The following is a 22,632-nucleotide window of genomic DNA, read 5'->3' as shown; positions in this document are numbered from 1 at the left end:
TCTGAAGAGTAAGAATGTGATCCATTTGGCCAAGAACTTGAATAGATGTAACCCATTCCCAGTGCTTGAAGCTTCATTTGGCCATGAGTGATCAACAATTGGAGTCTTGGCTCTCCGGTAATTTTATTTGGCGATTTTATTTACATAGCTTTCACACACACACACACACACACACACACACACACACACACACACACACACACACACACCTAGTAGGAAGATTTAATGTATTAGTTTTTCATACAATCCCTCAAATGGTCCTCAATTTTAGGTTTCTCTCTATGTGTTACCTCCCTCACTAGTCTCTTTCCTTCCCCTCTTTCTTTCATTATCTTAATTCAATGTCTGCCTGCTGTCAATCTGCAACTATCAATTCTATTTCCCCATCCCAGGCAGATCTCTCATTTCCAGTAGTCCTTTATTTTCTACTCAACCTGCCTCATTATATGGGTTGTGACTTGTTAATCAATGCATTATAAGCCAGCATCGCATGTCACTGAACAGAGATCATATTTATCTTTCAAGTTCTCAGATACCTCACACAGGATAATTTTATTTTCTAGTTCTATTAATTTTCCAGGTAATTTAATGATTTTTATTTTTTAATCATCTGAATGACATTTCATTGCATAAGCATATCCCACTTTCTTTATCCATTCCAGTATTAACAGACATCTCTGTTGTTTCTGATTTCTATCTAATATGAATAAAGCAGCAATGAATATGGTTGCATAAGATGGATTCTTTTGCTATATGGACGAGAATGGTATAGCTGAATCTTAAGGTAGATTGATTCGTATATTTCTGAAGAGCTGCCACACTGCATCCCATAGTGGTTTTACAATGTTTCACTCTTATTGGCAGTGGATGAGTGCTCTCCTTAACAGACAAGTTTTCATAGAGCTCTGCTCAACAGTTGGCATAATAGACCTTCCCTATTTCCCTGCTCTTAATCCTGCTATATCCCTGATGGCATAATCCAACATGAAAAGAACTTTTTAGAATGAATACATTTTGAACTATTTCTGTGGTTACACAAATAAGATATTAAGATATATACCCTGTATTGTGTAGGTAATACATACATACACACACACACACACACACACACACATATATATATATATATATATATATATATATATATATATATATATTAGGGTATTATATGATTTTCTTTGTACTTGCCATATTTTTCAACATAATCTGTAAATTACTAGAATAATAAATATCACAATATCTTTCTTTTCCATCTTTGAATCATAAAGTACAGAATAGATTACAATCATTTTAGGAATGTGACATATTTCACATGCATAATTAGCTCCATATTTTACTTAGTTTAAGTAAAATATTTCAGAACTCTTCTCAAATACAGATGTTCTTTTGTCTTTTCTCTCATGGGTCTTATTGTAGAGTTGTAGTCACATGTCATTTCTAATCATAAATGAAGATTTAGTTTTAGTCATTTTAACAAATGTGCCCAGACTGACTGTTTTTACTGCCCAGTGATTCTTGGACAATGTTCACTCTCTGTGTTTTCATTCTTCTCTCTGGAACTTATAATTTTTCTAATTCCTTTAGTGTCATTCAGAGAACAATCTGCTCCCTTATCTCTGTATGTCTTAAACTCAGCTTTGAGTGTCAGTTTGATGGTATATAATACTAGAATTATGTTCTCTTTATTTTTGACAGACATTTATTCTTTATCATTTGACAGGAAGTCTGTAGTCAGCCTTATTTAATTCTTTTCTATATAATCTCCACATTCCTTATGGTAATTTATAGAGCTAATAGCTTCTCTTTATCACTGATGGAATGGAAATTTCCCATGAACCTTTGGTAATGACTAAAGCTACGTCTGCACCTTTATCTTACTTCTTTCTTAGTATATTCAACATATCCATCGCTGTTTTACGTTTTATATATCCAGCTGCAACTCTGTATTTGATTGTGGTGAGGATTTTTATTATGATTTTCTAAAAAATATTTTTATCACTCTGGTTGTCTGTAGACAGAGTATACATTAAACACATTTGTGAAATTCAACATTCATTCATTCATTCATTCATTCATTCTAATGGCTAATGTACATCCAAACTACCGTGTGCCTCTTCTTGTTTGCTTTTTATTCAAATGGGCTTATATAGAAGATTCATATCACATTTTGGTATGATACTTAGATTGAGTATATGTGTCACCACAAATTACTCTGGCTGTTTCTGTAACTGCTGTTAAACTTGTAGCCACTAGGAAGTGGATTTCTTTATCAGTGCACGGTATCTGTATGTTCATTTTGTTTATTCTCTTTTTTTTTTGTTTTTTTTTTTTTTTTTTGGTTCTTTTTTTCGGAGCTGGGGACCAAACCCAGGGCCTTGCGCTTCCTAGGTAAGCACTCTACCACTGAGCTAAATCCCCAGCCCCACTCTTGTTTAATTTTAATATAACACTTTCATTTCCCCCAGGCTTCATGCCATAGCTCCCAGTCTTGAACAGGATCTGTTTAGAGCATTTAGGGTTTAGCATGCAAAATTGGATGGCCAATACAATGATTTTAATTCTAAATTATTCCAACATTTGATAGTGAAGTAAGAACCTGTCTCCCTTCATGGGACACAGGTGATGTTTTCATACATGGTGAACTAGACTGGCATTGTAGGACAAATCTTTTATTCCTTCACCAAGGATCCAGATGCATGTAGATTTCTTCAAGTGCAAGGCCAGCCTGGTCTACATTGAGAGTTTCAGCATAACCAGGACTTCAGAAAGACTTTGTTTTCTTTTGTTTTGTTAGTTTGTTTGTTTGTTGTTTTAATGTAGTATTATATGGTGAGCTAATTTCTTTTGACTTACTGTGAACAAACTGCCAGGTTCAGCACCAGGTCCAAGAATCAGGTATAGCCTCTAAAAGCTGACATCTATTGAGTTTTACATACTAGGCACATACCAATTGCTAAAGATTCAATAGTCTCTCTGAAGGCAACCAGTGGGAAAGGATTAAAACATGGACCTTTGGGAGAATTATTTTAATTAAAACCATAAAGGAAATGGTGTTACTGGAGTTGTTAGAGTCAGATGCTGAAACAATTCATGGTGTCACCAGTCCTCAATAGATCAATTAAAGAGACAAATGAAGAGTTAAAAACTGAGAAGGGAGCAGGTTTAATTAATGAAAAGATCCAGCGACTATGTCTTTCTTAGCCCATCGTTCCTGGCTGAAGCATACGTTCATGTTTAACTAAAGAGTAGGTGTGCATAATGAAGAGGCCTCATCAATGGTTGCTCCATTCCACCATTACTCTATCTGCTTCAGTTTCCTAAAAGGTGATCTGCCCTTTGTCAGACTGAGTGTGACAGTTTCGAAGAAAGAAGGTTTCCTCTGATTAGCACCCAACTTCATCCTTTTTTCTTCACTCATCATGAAATGGAGTAGACAATATCTGAGGTGGCTCTGGGAGGTCTAAGGTTGCAATGATGATTCAAAGGAGGGATATACATGTCTCTTCCGAATGCCACATGGATTTCAGGTAGACTGCTAAACTGTTTTTTCTTCTGACTGGTTAGCCTTATTAATAGGAGATAAATCTTGTGAATTCAACCCTTTCTGGCATCCTGTAACCAACAGACAGACTAAAGGCATCATAATATTATATACAGAAACAAATTAATTTTTTAAATCATCTTTCGTTTTTATTTTTATGTTTTATTTTTGCTTGTCTTGTTTATTTTTAATGATCAATTCTTGTCACAGGAATGCCGTTGCAGTAATTGCAAGAGTTTGTCTGTCTCTGTGTTCCAATTGTTTAGCATAGTACTTAATACCTATTTATTGAATACATGACTGGAAGAACAACGGGCAATAACCATGAGACAGTAGGTCTTAGTCTGATGAAAGTATTAAAATACCTTTTCCTTTTTTCTTGGATATTTTTAATTTACATTTCAACTGTTCTTTGCTTTCCTGGTTTCCTGGACATAAGCCCCCTATCCCATCCCCCTCACCTTCTTCTATAAGGGTGGCCCCCTCCCTAACAAGTCCCTCCACTTCTTCTATAAGTGTGGTCCCTCTCCCTAACCACCCCTGCACCCAGCCCCCTCAATAATCCCCTACACTGGGGGATCCAGGCTTGGCAGGACTAAGGACTTCTCCTTCCATTGGGGTCAAACAGGGAACCCTCTACTACATATGTAGCTAGGGACATGGGTCATTCCATGTGTAGTCTTTGGGTAGTGATTTAGTACCTGGGAGCTCTGATTGGTTGACATTGTTGTTGTTTTCCCCCTCCCCGCTATTGATTTATGGGACTGCAAATCCCTTCATCTCCTTCAAATCTTTCTCTAATTCCTCCAATGGGGGCCCCATTCTCAGTTCAATGGTTTGCTGGTAGGATTTGCCTCTGTATTTGTCAAGCTCTATCTGTGCATCTCAGGAGACAGCTATATCAGGGTCCTGTCAGTATGTACTTCTTAGCTTCATCAATATTATATATATATGTGTGTGTGTGTGTGTGTGTGTGTGTTGTATAGCCATGTGGGCCAGGCTCTGAATGGCCGTTCTTTAAGTCGGTGCTTCAAACTTTGTCTCCATATCCCCACCTATGAATATTTTTGTTTCCCCTTTTAAAAAGGACTGAAGAATCAGCACTTTGTTCTTCTTGCTTTTTGACCTTCCTGTGGTCTTTACATTGTATCTTGGGTGATTTGAGCCTTTGGGTTAATATCCACTTATCAGTAAGCACATAACATATGTATTTTCCTGTGATTACATTACCTTACTGAGGATAATATTTTTTAATTCTGTACAATTGCATATGAATTTCATGAAGTCAATGTTTTTGATAGCTGAGTATTACTCCATTGTGTAGATGTACCACACTTACTGTATTCACTTACTCTGTTGAACGGCATCTGGGTTCTTTCCAGCTTCTGGCTATTATAAATAAGGCTGCTATGAACATAAAGGAGCATGTGTCTTTGTTGTATGTTGGAGCATCTTTTGGGTATATGCCCAGGAGAGGTATATCTGGGTCCTCAGGTAGTGCAAGGTTCAATGTTCTGAGGAACCTCCAGACTGATTTCCAGAGTATTTGTACCTTTTTGTAATCTCAGCAACATGGAGGAGTATTTCTTTTTCTCCACATCTTCAACTGAGTTTTTGATCTTAGCCATTCTGAGTAATATGAGATGGAATCTCAGGGTTATTCTGAGTTGCATTTCCCTGGTGAATAAAGATGTTGAACATTTCTTTAGCTACTTCTCAGCCATTCAATATTCCTCAGCTGAGAATTCTTTGTTTAGTTATGTACTCCATTTATAATAGGGTTATTTGGCTCTCTGGAGTCTAACTTCTTGAGTTCTTTGTATATTTTGGATAATAGCCCTCTATCAGATGTAGGTTTGGTAAAGATGTTTTCCCATCTGTTGGTTGCCATTTTGTCTTAATGACAGTGTACTTTTCCTTACTGAGGCTTTGCAGTTTTATGAGTTCCCATTTGTTGACTCTTGATCTTAGAGCATAAGCCATTGGTGTTTTGTTCAGGAAAATTTCCCCAGTGCCCATATGTTTGAGGTTCTTCCTGACTTTTTCTTCTATTAGTTTCAGTGTATCTGGTTTGATGTGGAGATCCTTGATCCACTTGGACATAAGCTCTATACAGAGAGATAAGAATGGATCGATTTGCATTCTTCTACATGCTGACCTCCAGTTGAACCAGCCCCATTTGTTCAAAATGCTATCTTTTTTTATCCATTGAATGGTTTTAGCTCTTTTGTCAAAGATCAAGTGACCATTGATCTATCTGCCTGTTTCTATGCCAATACCATACAGGTTTTATCACTATTGTTCTGTAATACTGCTTGAGGTCAGAGATAGTGATTCCCCCAAAAATTCTTTTATTGCTGAGTATAGATCTCATTATCCTTTGTTTCTTGTTACTTCAAATGAATTTTCAAATTGCTCTTCCTAACTCTATGAAGAATCGAGTTTGAGTTTAATGGGGATTGCATTAAATCTGTAGATTGCTTTTGGCAAAATGGCCATTTTTACTATATTAATCCTGCCAATCTATAAGATGGGAGATTTTTCCATCTTCTGATATCTTATTTAATTTCTTTCTTCAGAGACTTGAACTTCTTGCAATACAGATCTTTATCTTGCTTAGTTAAAGTCACAACAAGGGATTTTATTTTATTTTATTTGGGACTATTGTGAAGAGTGTTATTTCATTTGTTTCTTTCTCAGCCTCTTTAGCCTTTGAGTAGAGGAAGCCTACTGATTTTTTTTGAGTTAATTTTATACCCATCCACTTTGCTAAAGTTCTTTATCAGGTTTAGTAGTTCTCTGGTGGAACTTTTGGGGTCACTTAAGAGGTTACACTAACATATCATCTGCAAATAGTGATATTTTGAATTTTCCTTTCAAATTTTCCTCCCTATGACCTCCATTCGTTGTCTCATTGCTCTGGCTAGGACTTGGAGTACAATATTGAATAAGTAGGGAGAGAGTAGACAGCCTTGTCTAGTTCATGATTTTAGTGGGATTGCTTCAAGGGCCTCTCCATTTTGTTTAATGTTGCCTACTGGTTTGCTGTATATTGATTTTACTATGTTTAGGTATCAGTTTGAATTCCTGATTATTCCAGGATGTTTATCGTGAAGAGGTGTTGAATTTTGTCAAATGCTTTCCCAGCACCTAATGAAATGATCATGTGGTTTTTTCATTTGAGTTTGTTTATATAGTGGATTATATTGAACCATCCCTGCATCCCTGGGATGAAACCTACTTGGTCATTATGGAGGATCGTTTTGATGTGTTCTTGGATTCTGTTTGGGAGAATTTTATTGAGTATTTTTGCGTCGGTATTCATAAGGGACATTGCTCTGAAGTTCTCTTTCTTTGTTGGGTCTTTGTGTGGTTTAGGTATAATCATAATTGTGGCTTCATAGAAGGAAATTGGTAGTGCTCCGTCTGTTTGTATTTTGGGGAATAATTTGGACAGTATTGGTATGAGGTCTGTTATGAAGGTCTGATTGAATTCTGCATTAAACCAATCTGGTCCTGGGCTCCTTTTGGTTGGGAGACTTTTAATAACTGCTTATATTTCTTGAGGACTTATAGGGTTGTTTCAATTGTTTACCTGTTCCTGATTTAACTTTGGTATGTGTTATTAGTCTAGAAAATTGTTCACTTTCTCCAGATTTTCCAGTTTTCTCGAATATAGGCTTTTGTAGTTGGATCTGGTGATTTTTTTAATTTGCTCAGATTCTATTATTATGTCTCCCTTTTCATTTCCAATTTTGTTAATTTTGATACATTCTCTGTTCCCTCTGGGTAGTCTGACTATGGGTTTATCTATCTTCTGTTGGAGTTTTCCACCTATTATACTTCGTAGGTCTGGGTTTGTACAAAGATATTGTATAAATTTGGTTTTATCATGGAATATCTTGGTTTCTCCATCTATGTTAATTGAGAGTTTTTCTGGATATAGTAGCCTGGGCTGGCATTTGTCTTCTCTTAGGGTCGGTATGACATCTGTCCAGGATCTTCTGGCTTTCATATTCTCTGGTGAGAAGTCTGGTGTAATTCTTATAGGTCTGCCTTTATATGTTACTTGACCTTTTTCCCTTACTGCTTTTAATATTCTTTCTTTGTTTTGTGCATTTGGTGTTTTGAACATTATGTGACAGGAGGAATTTCTTTTCTGGTCCAATCTATTTGGAGTTCTGTGGGCTTCTTTATATTTATGGGCATCTCTTTCTTTAGGTTATGGAAGTTTCCTTCTATAATTTTGTTGAAGATATTTACTGGATGTTTAAGTTGGGAGTCTTCACTTTCTTCTATACCTATTATCCTTAGGCTTGATCTTTTCATTGTGTCCTGGATCTCCTGGATGTTTTGTGCTAGGAGATTTTGGTGCTTTACAAATTTCTTTGACAGTTGTGTTGATATTTTCTATGTTATCTTCTGCCCTTGAGATTCTCTCTTCTATCTCTTGTATTCTATTGGTGATGCTTGCATCTATGACTCCTGATCTCATCCCTAGGTTTTCTATCTCATGCATTGTCTCCCTTTGCATTTTGTTTATTGATTCTAGTTCCATTTTTAAATCCTGGATGGTTTTGTTTAATTCCTTCACCTGTTTGGTCGTGTTTTCCTGTAATTCTTTAAGGGATTTTTGTTTTGCCACTCTACAGGCTTCTACTTTCTACTTGTGTTGTCCTTTATTTCTTTTTTTCTTTCTTTTTTTATTTTTCGGAGCTGGGGACCGAACCCAGGGCCTTGCGCTCACTAGGCAAGCGCTCTACCGCTGAGCTAAATCCCCTGTCCTTTATTTCTTAAGGGGGGTGGGTATTTATGTCCTTACAGTCTTCTATCATCATCATAAAATGTGACTTTATATATTAATCTTGTTTTTCCACTGTGTTTCGATGTCCAGTATTTGCTTTGGTGGGAGAGCTGGGCTCTGATGATGCCAAGTATTCTTGGTTTCTGTTACTTAGGTTCCTGTGCTTGCCTGCTGCTATTAGGTTGTCTCTGGTGTTACCTTGTCTTGTGGTTTCTGATGCTGGCTTGACCCTCCTGTGGGCCTGTGTGTCAACACTCCTGTAGACCTGTTTTCTTTCAGCTAGATCTCTGCTCTCAGGTGTCCAGACACTCAACTGGCTTTCAGCTCTCAGAGCAGGCAGAAACCCAAATGGTCCTGACCCTGACTTCACCTAGGTCCCTGTGCCCAGGAGTCATGAATGGCAATGGGCAATTTCCTCTTGGATCAGGAATGTGGGCAGAGAGAAGTCTCCTCTGGGTTCTCAGGCATGTCCATACTTCTGAGGGTCCAGCTCTCCCACTCATGGGATTTGGGTTCAGGGAGCTGTGTGACCATTTTAGGTCAGTTCTGGACACAGGGTGGACCCAGCAGGTTGCTGCTGCTGATTCATCCTATATTCATGTATCCAGAGGAATTATGCAGTTTCCTCTTGGACCATGTATGTGGGAGAGGTGGACAGAAGTGATAGACTGTCCTGTGGTCTCAGGATAGTCCGAACTTCTGGGTGTTCAGCTCTCTTCCCCAACGAGATTTGAGTGCAGGGAGCTGTAGGATCAGTTCAGATCAGTTCCAGGCACAGCCAGACACTACAAGTGCCCTATCCCCGAGGAATTCTGCCTTTGTGTGTCCTGAGTCCAACAGGCATGTCTCTTAGAGCAGAGAAGTTTGTCTTAGCTCTGCTCTCAGGTGTGTAGGTGCTCCTGGCGACTGCTTTCTGCACTTTGTGCAAACAGAAACCTGAATGGTCCTGCCCCTGTGTACTCCTAGGTCTCTGTGCCCAGAGGGCACAGATGACACTAGGTAATTTCCTCTTGGGTTGGTTATGTGTGCAGAGAGTAGTCTCCTCTGAGTTCTCAGGAGTGTCTACACTTCTGAGGGTCCAACTCTCTCTCCCATGGGATTTGGGTTATTCACATTATTTGTGATCAATTATCACATCATCACAGCATTCTTCCTTGATATGCTTATGTAAAATAGCTTTTTATGGTACCACCACTAACTTATCCATGTGTTTCAATTATTACAATTTCCATACTTAAATGATTTTTATAGGGGATCTTGGTCTAATGCTTGCTGTATGTCTTCCACATTAGCCTGCGAAACACTGAGGAGACAGACATTAGGAACTGTTGTATCTTTACCATAATGATTGGTCCATAGTGTCAAGAAGCACAAATTTAGTAACTATAGTAGCCATAAAGAGAATTTAAGTTTTCTGCTAAATAAGCCACTTGCAAATCCTCTAATATTATTCCAATAACAGTCCCATTATTCCCAAAATTATATTTCTAAAGAAGTGAAGATTAAGGAAGAATTTCTAGACTTCTTATCCCACATTAGTTTGTGATTTTAATGGGAAAAAATTGAGCACACTAAACAATAGAAATATATGATGTGTTATGGTTTCTGCCTAACAGACACTCACTGAATGTTCTAATATTCTCCCTAGGATTTGCATTTCAACAAGATTTAGAAAGTTACTGTCATTGAAGGATAGTACCTTCAACTACTTTTAACCCTACTTCACTCTATCTGATAAAGTTTTATATTAAAACTTAACTTGCAGACAATTAGATATAAGAACGAAATGTAGAGAAACTCTGGAAGCTGCTGTGTATCCTTCTTGGTGACAATTAGGACATTTATTCTTCAGTGGTTTTAGGAAAATAGTCACCACACATATATGTAAAATTCAAGGTATAACATACCTTAAATGAATGCTTTCATAGAAGGTAAATAATGAAAGTATAGGGTCATTGAAATATAATATATTGATCAACTATACCAGGAAAAATCAAGAAAATTCTATGTAAACATTTTAAGATTAAGCACCAAATTATTCCAGCAATATACATGTCCTTTTTTTTTGATTTTGTAAGATTTCATAGTCTGTGTTGCCCAACTACATATATGTCAACTTTTGTGACTCATAGAAGGTAAGAACCAAGAGACAAGTTGGGAGCTTTAAACTACCGAACACAGTAGCCATGGAAGGGTCATGTGTGTAGCTTTTTACGTTTTTTGTCACTGATGAGGACATCTAAGTTTGTGGATGATTAAAAGTAATTTTTACTATCTACCATATTATAATATTCTACAATTTTGCTAGACTATAGAGAATTTGGTCTTCTATGGCACTTAAAAATGTTTTCCATACATCCCAACCACAGTTTCCCACACTCCATTCCTCTCAACCTTCCAAATACTCCCAGGTCCACCCATCCACTCTTGTTTCCCTTCAGAAAAAGAGCAGGCATTTCAGGGAGGTCCACTGAATATGGTACAGCAAGATACAAAGACTAGGCAAAACCCACCATTGTGAAAACTGGGTGAGGCAGACCAACAGGAGTAAACAGGTCCCAAGAGGAAAAGAATAAGTTAGAGTCCCTGCATTCCCAGTGTTAAGAGTCCAACAAAACCACCAGGCTAAAAATTCCCACAATATGTATGTAGAGTAACTAGTTTGGACCCATGCAGGCTCCATGTTTTTCTATTTAGTATCTGTGAGTGTCTATAGCCCTACATATTTATTGTCTGTGAGCCTTATTTTTCTGGTGCTTTGGTCCCTACTGGTTCCTATAATCCTTCCTCTCTCTTCCCTGGAGTTTTCCCACTTCCAAGTGGAGGGAATTTAAGCAGATCTCCAATTTAGGCTCTCTATTCACCTAATGTTTGTCTGTGAGTCTGCATTTTTTCCTGACAGCTGCTAGAAGAAGCCTCTCTGATGGGTATTACATTAGGCAACAGTCTATGGATTCTTAAGAATATCATTTGATACCAACCAACCAGAGCTCCCAGGAACTAAAGCACCATCCAAAGAATATAGATGGACAGAACCATGGCTCCAGTTGCATATGTAGCAGAGGATGTCCTTGTTGTACACCAATGGGAGGAGAAGCCCTTGGTCCTGCCAAGGCTCAACCACCCATGTAAGGGATGTCAGGGCAGAGAGGAGAGAGGGGTAAGTGAATTGATGGGTGAATACACTCATAGAAAAATGGGGAGAGGCGGGGTATTGGATAGGGGGTTTATGGACAGGAATCTAGAAAAGGGAATAACAATTCAAATGTAAATTTAAGAAATCCAATAATAAAAAAAGGGGGCAGGGGGGAGAGCACTGACTGCTCCTTCCAGAGGTCCTGAATTCAATTCATACCAACCACATGATGGCTCACAACCATCTGTATTGGGATCCGATGCACCCTTTGGTGTGTCACAAGACAGTGATGGTTTACTCACGTATATAAAATAGATATCTAAAAGTAAAAAAAAAAAAAAGAATATCACTAGATATCAGTTTGTTGTTTTTGTTTTGTTTGTTTATATCAGTTCATTTATTTACATTTGAAATATTATTCCCAGTTTCCCCTCCAAAAGTCCTCTATCACTTCCTCCCTCACCTGTTCTTCTATGAGGGTGCCCCCCACCTTCCTACCTACTCCTGCCTCAGATGCTTGGAGTTCCAATATCCCAGGTCATAAAGCCTCCATAGGACAGAGGGGCCTTCCCTCTCAGCGATGCCATATAAGGTAGTCCTTTGTGACATATCCAGCTGAAGCCATGGATAGCTTCTTTGTACTCTTTGGTTATTGGTTTAGTCCTTGGGAGCATTGGGAGATCTGGTTGGTTGATATTGTTGTTCTTCCTATGAGTGTGAAAACCCCTTCAGCTCCTACAGTCCTTGCCCTAACTTCCCTATTGGAGTCCTTGTGCTCACTCCAATGTTTGGCTGTGTACATACACTTCTGTATAGGATGACTCTGGCACAGCCTCTCAGGGGACAATTATACTGGGCTCCTGTCAGTAAGTACTTCTTGGAATCAGCAATAGTGTCTGGATTTATTGTCAGCAGATGACATGGATCCCTAAGTGGACCAGTCCTTGGCTGGCCTTTCCTTCAGTTTCTGCTCCATTCTTTCCCCCGGCATTTGTTATGACAGGAGGAATTCTAGATTAGTAGTTTGAGGTGGGTGTGTTTTCCCTCCCTCAACTAGGGGCCATGTCTATCCACTGGATGTAGTCTCTTCAGGTTCTATCTCCCCTTTGTTAGGTATTTTGGCTAAAGTCTTTTCCTTTGGGCCCTGGGACTCTCGAGTGGCTACCCTCACTTCTCCTTACCCCACTGCTACACACCTACTTTCAAATTATTGACCCTCTGTACTTCTTTCCCATCTTCTCCTATATCTAAACTGGTCCCCTTTTTGCTCCTCCTCCTCTCTCTCTTCCAGAATCCTTTGGATCTCTGCTTGTCAGAGATTATTCTCTTCCTCCTACTGGTTAGTACTGTATCATTTACACTTTGGTGTGATCGTCTTTCTTCTTGGGTTTCATAGGGTCTGTGAGTTGTATCATGGGCATTTAATCATACCTCTCTCGTTGGTTGGTTTTAATCATATCACATCTTCAATTTCCTAGGCATTTTGTCACTATTTGGCATGAGCTCCCTTTCCTGGCATGTGCCTCAAATTAGATCAGTCGTTAGTTGGCCACTCCCACAAGTTCTGCTTCTGCATTGTGTCAGCACATCTTGCAGTTAAGATACAAAGTAGGACTCAAATTTTGTGGATGGATTGGTGTCCCAGTCCAACCACCAGAAGCCTTGCTTGTTTACAGTCAATGGCATGCCCAGCCTTCAAATTCTTCTTACCAGGCCTCCTAATTGATTCCTGGAAGTTTCTACTGCACTAGGTTTTTATATGGCCACTCAAAATGCCTTTCAATGACCTCATACTCTCCTTTCATTCTTCCCCAATCACCTGATCTCTTCTGTCCCCATCCCTACCCACCCCAAAGAACATTCCCCAAAAATCTGTTCTATTTCTTCTTTCTAAGGAAACCCATGTGTCTCCCTTAGAGTCTTTCTTGCTATATAGCCTTTCTGGGTCTGTAGACGTAGCATGAGTGTCAATTACTTATCAGTTAAAATGATCAATGGGGGAAACTCAAATGGCTGAGGAGCACACGAAGAGACGTTCAACATCCTTGGCCGACAGGGAGATACAAGTCAGTACTACTTTGAGATTCCATCTTAACAACTCTCAGGATGGCTGAGGTCAGTAACACAGGGTGTGGAGCACGGGGAGCACCCCTCATGGCTGCTGGAAGGGCAAACCTGTAAAATCCCTTGTGGAAATCAGCATGACAGTTCCTCATAAAGTTGGGCCTCAAACTACCTCAGAACCCAGCTATAGCACTCCTGAGCATAAACCCAAAGTAAATGGCAGTATAATATATGTTTGACATCATTAAATTTGTAGGCAAGTGAGTGACACTAGAGAATATTATCCTGAATGGGGTGGGGAAGGACCAGAAAGACAATCAAGTATTAACTCAAGTATTATGGCATTTTGTCCTCCCCTTTTCATCATTCTCTTGTAGGTACCCAGATATGGTAACATCATTTCTGCTTTCATATCAAATGCAATGTTTTGCCTGTTCTGCCCTCTTTCTCAGCATAGCCTGTTTTGTTCTCCAATTTACTTTTATAGTCAATAACCATACTCAACTCTTTATGTATGTATGTATGTATGTATGTATGTATGTATGTATATATATACACATATATACATGTATGTGTTTGTGTGTGTGTGTGTGTGTGTGTGTGTGTGTGTGTGTGTGTGTCCTTCTATAAAAGTAAACCTGATTTTATTTTGTCAAGCTGACACTGGGTCCCTTCTGAAAATATCTATTTTAACCATAATCATACCTCTTTAGCCTTGAATTTTTAAAGTTATCTAATGTGAAATATGCATTTTGAAAAGTTGTCTTATGCTTTCTTTATTATTACAATCTTTTATGTATCCAAAATGGAGGCATTAAATTTGAGGGTCAAATAAAGTTCTAACAAAACATCTTGGATAAATATAGAAATAATGATCTTTCAAAAAACTCTACACCGTTTTAGCTAAAGAAAGTAATGTAAATTGCTCACTATTTTTTTCATACATCTACAAAGTTACAAATCTGTTGTCTGGGTTGTCTTCTTTATAATTTAAAAGAGTTACACATTAGAGGCGTAAGAAAACAAGTCCACATTTGACTGGGATTTAGCAACTTTGTTTTGTAATGAGATACATAAATGGTTAATTAGGATAAGGGGCTGGTAGAAACAGGAAGGCATAGAGTAAGAAGAAAGAAGTCTATTTTCAATAACAGAAAAATAAAAAGATAAAAGAATTAATAATTAAAATGTTCACTCTGAATAGTAATAGTACTTGCAGTTTTCCTAGTTTCTTTTTATGCCCATTGTTCTAGTGAAGTAAAGATGTGTAAGTTTTGATTTATCATCTTACATATATTTTGCATATCATATTTTATTATATTACTTTCCCATAGAAGTCTCAGTGTTTTCTAAAGAAAGGCTAAAATTCGTTGGATACAGATAGAACTGGTTCTAGGAACAGTAGAAGGTGGGAAAACCATATTTAAGTATATATTATGAAAAAAATTATATTTTCCATAAAAGGAAAAATGATATCCACCCTATTCATTTACTTTAAAGGTTAATATGCCCATCTACTTACAGAAATTTCTAAGATATTTTCCTTCATTTTTGAATTTCTGTAGTCAAATGTGTGATTGGTTTTGCTTTTCACATTGAGATATGCAATATTTCATGAACAATATTGAGATATTTCAACACATTTGAAATATAAAAGACAGATTGAATGATATGATTAATATGATTTGGTGATGTTATAACAATTCCTTTAAGAATTCTAAATATATGTAGATCTCACATGCTGAATGGCTCCCATACACTCTGTATATTTGTATTTTTATATGTGTTTGCTTTCATTTTAATTCACTTTGTGTCCAGAGAAGATGTCTATCCTTTCATACTATGATCAATACTCCTTTATTCTGCCGTTTTTGACAATTGTTGTTAAAATGTCAGTTTAACATTTTCTCTCTGCCTTATTCTGGTTCTGAATCTTTCTGGTTCTAGATCTTTCCCTCTATGTTTCTCTCTTTGTCTCTCAATTTTTACGCACACACACACACACACACACACACACACACACACACACACACACAGAGAGAGAGAGAGAGAGAGAGAGAGAGAGAGAGAGAGAGAAAGAGAGAGAGAGAGAGAGAGATCACTGGGTTCTTGTTCTTTTTATTGACCCTCATGTCTTGGGTAAGCTTTGCAAATAACCTTCTCTGAATTACATCGCAGCCCAAGCTTCTTAAACAAAATCCACAGCACCTTACAGTTTTCAATTATTTGCATATTTTATCAATTCAGCCTCAAATGTATTTGGAAATATATTCATAAGAATTGATTCAGACTGCTATAGATAACCTTAGGGAATATTAGAAAAATAAAAGTTAGGTGAAAAATTTTCAGGTTGATTTGTTTAGAGTACCTGGGCTTTACTAGTGAACTATGTCAATCCCTATGTTCAACATCAGTCATATAAAGTAAATAAGAATTCTTTGCAATAACATCACATTTGTTGCATTTTAAAACTTTTTAAACTTTGTATTTAGTAATAACACATATGTGCAATACATAGATTTCAATCAGTATATAAGTTTTTCATTTTTATATTAATACCTGTTAACAGATAATATGTTAAAATGTACCTTCCTTCTCAAAATTATTATGACTAATATATTATTTACTCTGGCAGAGAAATATTTTTTCACAAACGACTAAAAAATTAAAAACTAATCTACTGATGAATTGGGCTATGATTTTTATCATCAACAATGACCTAATGAAAGGATTCAGCCAATCTTCACTCAGAGCTAAGGCTGTCCCACAGCTTTTGGTCCCAAAACCTGCATGCAGAGAGCTGGTCTCCCAGGAACACTCTCACTCTTAAGCCCACAGGTGGGACCAAACTTTCTATCCACTGATTATTGAGAGAGAGACCCACTAGGAGTGCGCAGAGCACAGGAGCCTCAGGGAAGCCTGGTACAGGAGGAAACTTCATGTCTCCATCTGTGCCCAGAGCTGGACCTATTCCAGAGCCCTTCAGACCCAAAACTTACCTGCACACAGCTAGTTTCCCAGCAGTACACTCACTTCTAAGCACACATGTGGGACCACACTTTCTCTCCACTGACTGTCCAAAGAAAGATTCACTGGGAATGCACTGGCACAGGAACTGCTGAGCTGTCTGTGACAGAACCTTTCTGATCTCCATCTGTGCCCAGAGATAAGGCTGCCCCACAGCATTCCAGACCCAAAACCTGCTCACAGACACCTGGTCTCTTAGGAACCCTCTCAATCCTAAGATCACAGGCTCATAGGCCCACAGGAGGAACATGCTTTAGTCAGAGACAGCAAGACAAACTAGCATCAGAAATAACCAGTGGACAAGAGGCAAACACAGGAACCTAAGCAACTGAAACCAAGACTATTTGTTATCATCAAAACCCAGTTCTTCCACCACAGCAAATAATGGATAGCCCAACATAATGGAAATAAAAGATTGAGATTTAAAATTCACATCTCGTGATAGTGATAGAGGACTTTAAGGAGGATATAAACAATGCCCTTAAAGAAATACAGGAGTACACAGATAAATAGTATGAGCCCTGAAAAGAGAAACACAAAAATCCCTTAAAGAGTTATAGGAAAACAAAACCAAATAGGTTAAGGAATTGAACAAAACCATGAAGGATTTAAAATCAGGAATAGAAACAATAAAGAAATTATAAAGAGATGCAACACTGGAGATAGAAAACTTAAGAAAGAGGTCAGCAGTCATAGACACAAGCATCACCAATAGAATAAAAGAGATTGAAGGAAGAATCTCAGGGGCAGAAGATGCCATAGAAAAGCAATAAGGGAAAAAGGTCAAATAACATATAAAGGCAGACCTATCAGAATCACACCAGACTTCCCACCAGAGACAATGAAAGCCAGAAGATCCTGGACAGATGTCATACAGACCCTAAGAGAACACAAATGCCAGCCCAGTCTACTATATACTGCAAAACTATCAATTAACATTGAAGAAGAAACCAAGATATTCCATGACAAAACCAAATTTATACAGTATCTTTCTGCAAATCCATCCCTACAAAGGATAATAGATGGAAAAGCCCAACACAAGGAGGAAAACTACACCCTAGGAAAAGCAAGAAACCTTGCAACGAAACCAAAAAAATGAGAGACACACAAACATAAGTTCACCTATAAATATGAATATAACAAGAAGCAATAATCACTATTCCTTAATATCTCTCAACATCAATGGACTCAATTCTCCAACAAATGACATAGACTAACAGACTGGATATGTAAAGAGGACCCAGCATTGTGCTGCATGCAGGAAACACACCCCAGAGACAAAGACAGACACTACCTCTGAGTAAAATGCTGGAAAACAACATTTCAAGCAAAGGCCTAAAGAAACAAGCAGGAGTAGCCATTCTATTATCGAATAAAATCAACTTTCAACCAAAAGTCATAAAAAAGATAAGAACTAACACTTAATATTCATTAAAGGAAATATCCACCTAGATGAACTCTCAATCCTAAATATCTATGCTCCACATACAAGGGTACCTATACATTTGTAGAAGAAACCTTACTAAAGAACAAATCAAACATTATACCTCACACAACAATAGTAGGAGATTTCAACACCCCACTCTCATCAATGGGCAGAGCAAGGAAACAGAAATTAAACAGAGACATAGAGAAGCTCACAGAATTTATAAACCACATTTACTATACTGAAAATTATAGAACATTCCATCCAAAACCAAAATGATACAACTTCCTTTCAGCACTTCATGGTACCTTCTCCATAATTGACCATATAATGGATCACAAAACAGGCCTCAACAGATACAAAAAAAATAGAAATAATAACGTACAACCTATCAGATCACCATGGACTGGTCTTCAACAACAGTAATGACAACGCCCACATATACATGGAAGTTGAACAATGCTCTACTCAATGATAACTTGATCAAGGAATAAATAAAGAAAAATATTAAAGACTTCTTTGAATTTGATTAAAATGAAGGCACAAAATACCCAAACTTAGGGGACACAATGAAAGCTGTGCTAAGAGGAAAACAAATAGATCTGCGTGCCTGCAGAAAGAAACAGGAGAGAGCATACATCAGCAGCTTGACAGCACAACTAAAAACTCTAGAAGAAAAAGAAGCAAATATACCCAAAAGTAGAAGGAAGGAAATAATCAAATTCAGAGCTGAAATCAACCAAGTAGAAACAAAAAGGACTATACAAAGAATCAACAGAAACAAAAGCTGATTCTTTGAGAAAATCAACAAGACAGATAAACCCTTTGCCAGACTAACCAGAGGACACAGAGAGTGTGTCCAAATTTAAAAAAAAATCAGAAATGAAAAGGGAGACATAACAATAGAATCAGAGGAATTTCAAAATATTATCAGATCCTACTACAAAAGCCTATACTCAACAAAACTTGAAAATCTGGAGGATATGGGCAATTTTCTAAACAAATACCAAGTACTAAAGTGAAATCAGGAACAGATAAATTATCTAATCAACCCCAAAACTAATCAAGAAATAGAAGCAGTTATTAAAAGTCTCCCAACCAAAAAGAGCCCAGGTCAAGATGAGTTCAATGCATAATTCTATCAGACAGTCATAGAAAACCTCATAATACTGTCCAAACCATTCTAGAAAATAGAAATAGAGCACTACCAAATTCCAGCTATGAAGTCACAATTATTCTTGTACATAAACTACACAAAGACCCAACAAAGAGAACTACAAACAAATTTCCCTTATGAATATTGATGCAAAAATACTCAATAAAATTCTCTGAAACAGAAACCAAGAACACATCAAAACAATCATCCATCATGATCAAGTAGGCTTCATCCAGGGATGCAAGGATGGTTCAATATACAGAAATCCATCAGTGTAATCCAGTATATAAACAAACTCAAAGAAAAAAACTACAGGATCATTTCATTAGATGCTGAGAAAGCATTTGACAAAATTCAACAACCTCTCATTATAAAAGTCCTGGAAATAAAACAGGAATTCAAGGCCAATACCTAAACATAGTAAAAGTCATATTCAGCAAACCAGTTGTTAATATCAAACTAAATGGAGAGATACTTGAAGCAATCCCACTAAAATCATGACTAGATAATGCTGCCCACTTACTCCCTATTTGTTCAGTATAGTTCTCGAAGTCCTAGTCAGAGCAATTATATAACAAAAGGAGGTCAAAGGGATGCAAATTGGAAAGGAAGAAATCTAAATATCACTATTTGCAGATGATATGATAGTATACGTAAGTGACCCCAAAAGTTCCACCAGAGAAATAATCAGCTTTAGCAAAGTGGCTGGGTATAAAATTAACTCAAAGGAATCAGTAGTCTTCCTTTACTTAAAAGATAAACAAGCTGAGAAAGAAAGTAAGGAAATGACACCCTTCATAATGGTCCCGGATAATATAAAATGCCTTGGTGTGACTTTAACCAAGCAAGTGAAAGATCTCTATGAAAAAACTTCAAGTCTCTGAAGAAAGAAATTGAAGAAGTTCTCAGAAGATGGAAAGATCTCTCATGCTCATGGATTGGCAGGATTAATATAGTAAAAGTGGCCATATTGCCAAAAGCAATCTACAGATTTAATGCAATACTCATCAAAATTTCAACTCAACTTCACAGAGATAGAAAGATCAATTTGAAAAAAATTTTTTGAATAACTAACCCAGGTTAGTGAAAGCTATCCTCAACAATAAAAGAATTTCTGGAGGAATTACCATCTCTGCCCTCAATCAGTACTACAAAGCAATAGTTATAAAAACTGTATGGTATTGGTACAGAGACAGGCAGATAGATCAGTGGAATAGAATTGAAGACCCAAAAATGAACTCACACACCTATGGTCACTTCAACTTTAACAAAAGAGCTAAAAGGATGCAATGGAAAAATGATGGCGTTTTCAACAAATGGTGCTGGTTCAACTGGAGTGTAGCATGTAGAAGAATGCAGATCGATCCATTCTTATCACACTGTACAGAACTTAAGTCCAAGTGCATCAAAGACCTCCACATCAAACCAGATACATTCAACCTAATAGAAATATAATTCGAGAAGAGTCTTGAACACATGGGTACTGGGGAAATTTTCCTGAACAAAATTCCAATGGCTTATGCTCTAAGATCAAGCATCAACAAATGGGACCTAATAAAACTTCAGAGCCTCTGTTAGGCAATAGACACTGTCATTAGGACAAAATGGCAACCAACAGATTGGGAAAAGATCCTTACCAACTCTACAAGTGATAGAGGGCTAATATCTAAAATTTACAAAGAACTCAAGAACCCTATTAAAAATGGGGTATAGAGCTAAACAATGAATTCTCAGCTGAGGAATATCAAATGGCTGAGAAGCACCTAAAGGTTCAAATCCTTAGTCATCAGGGAAATGAAAGTCAAAACAACCCTGAGATTCTACAGCACACCAATCAGAATGGCTATGATAAAAAAAACTCAGGTGACTGCAGATGCTGGCAAGGATGTGAAGAAATCATAACACTCCTCCATTGTTGTTAGGATTTTCAATCTGATACAACCAGTTTGGAAATCCTTCTGACAGTTCCTCAGAAGATTGGACATAGTACTACCTGAGGGCCCAACTATATGTAAGCATATACCCAAAATATGTTTCAACATATAACAAAGACACATGTCCCACTGTGTTCATAGTAGCCTTATTTCTATTAGCTAGAAGCTGGAAAGAACCCGAATGTCCTTCAACAGAAGAATGGATACAGAAAATAGGGTACATTAAGACAATGGAGTACTACTCAGCTATCAAAAACAATGACTTCATGAAATTCATAGGAAAATGGATGAAACTACAAAATATCATCCTGTGTGTGGTAACCCAGTCACAAAAGGACACACATGGTAAGCACTCATTGATAAGTGGATATTAGACAAAAAACTTGAAATACCTAAGAAACAATTCACAGATTATATGAAGTTCAGGAGGAAGGAAGACTAAAATGTGGATGCTTCAATCCTTTTCAGAAGGGAGAACAAAATACTCATGGTTGGAAACACAGAGACAAAGATTGGAGCTGACACTGAAGAAAAGGTCATCCATAAACTGCCCCTCCTGGGGATCCAATCCATTTGCAGTCATCAAACCCAATCACTATTTCTGAAGAGAAGAAGTGCTGTCTGTTAGGGGCCTTTTATGGATGATTTCTTAGAGGCTCTGCCAGATCCCTATTGATACAGATGAGTATGCTTCCAACTAATGATTGGACTGAACACAGGGACCCCAATGAAGGAATTAGAAAAAAGACTAAAGGAGTTGAAGTGGTTTGCATCTCCATAGGAAGAACAACAATATCAATCAATCAGACCCCATCAGAGCTCCCAGTGACTAACCCACCATCCGATGAATAAACATGAAGGAACCTATGGCTCCACCCACATATGTAGCAGAGGATTTCATTGTCCAAAATCAATAGGAGGAGTAGCCTTTGGTCCTGTGAAATCTGGTTTCCCCAGGGTAGCGGAATGCTAGAGTTTTGATGTGGTAGTGGGTGTGTGATTGTGGGAGCATTTTCAGAGAAGCATGGGGAGCAAGGAAGGAGAGATGAGAGAGTTGGGAATGTGGATAATATTGGAAATATAAATACATGAAATATTCAAAAAAGTAAAATAAACAAAGACACTTTTTAGAATGCCTTTCCAAGCTTACAGGTAAATATAGTTAATTATATTTCTTCATTTTTTTCAGTGTTCAGTCAAACAATAGGTAGCAGAGGTTACGTTGAAACAAATTGTTTCTTGTGTGTTCTTCATACTATACAGTATGATCTTTAAATTCATGGCATTATGTATCACTATCCCCAGAGGCTACATCTGGAACAATTTACATTTTCAATCAGTATATAGTATTTTGGTTCCTAAATTTTAACAGTTTTCTTACTAACTTAATTTGACAGAGGAAAATTTCTATGTTTCTGTGAACATTAGACAATTTAAGTTATCATTTGTTCTGTGGCCCAACTTCACATGTGAAAACAATATAAAGGTTATGTTGAGAACTCCATTCCCACTATTGACTATATACAATATAATATTTAAATTTA

General features: G+C 37.4%; 1 long non-coding RNA gene across 3 annotated transcripts in view; it reads left to right on the top strand.

The window, feature by feature from the left end:
• Positions 1-12,155: 12,155 nt before the first annotated feature.
• LOC148005413 (uncharacterized) overlaps positions 12,156-22,632 on the top strand; it is a 72,654-nt gene continuing 62,177 nt past the window's right edge. For 2 of the 3 annotated variants that reach the window (XR_015622510.1, XR_015622512.1), the window contains exon 1: positions 13,205-13,596. This is a non-coding gene — a long non-coding RNA (uncharacterized LOC148005413). Of the gene's footprint in view, positions 13,597-22,632 lie in introns of all 3 variants that reach the window. The other variant, XR_015622511.1, reaches the window with a different exon arrangement.

This window comes from Rattus norvegicus, chromosome 6 (assembly GCF_021556685.1).
Source record: "Rattus norvegicus strain SHRSP/BbbUtx chromosome 6, alternate assembly SHRSP_T2T, whole genome shotgun sequence".
NCBI classification, from domain to species: Eukaryota; Metazoa; Chordata; class Mammalia; order Rodentia; family Muridae; genus Rattus; species Rattus norvegicus.
The sequence above is the reverse complement of the archived record's forward strand: the minus strand, read 5'-3'. Positions and strand labels throughout refer to the sequence as shown.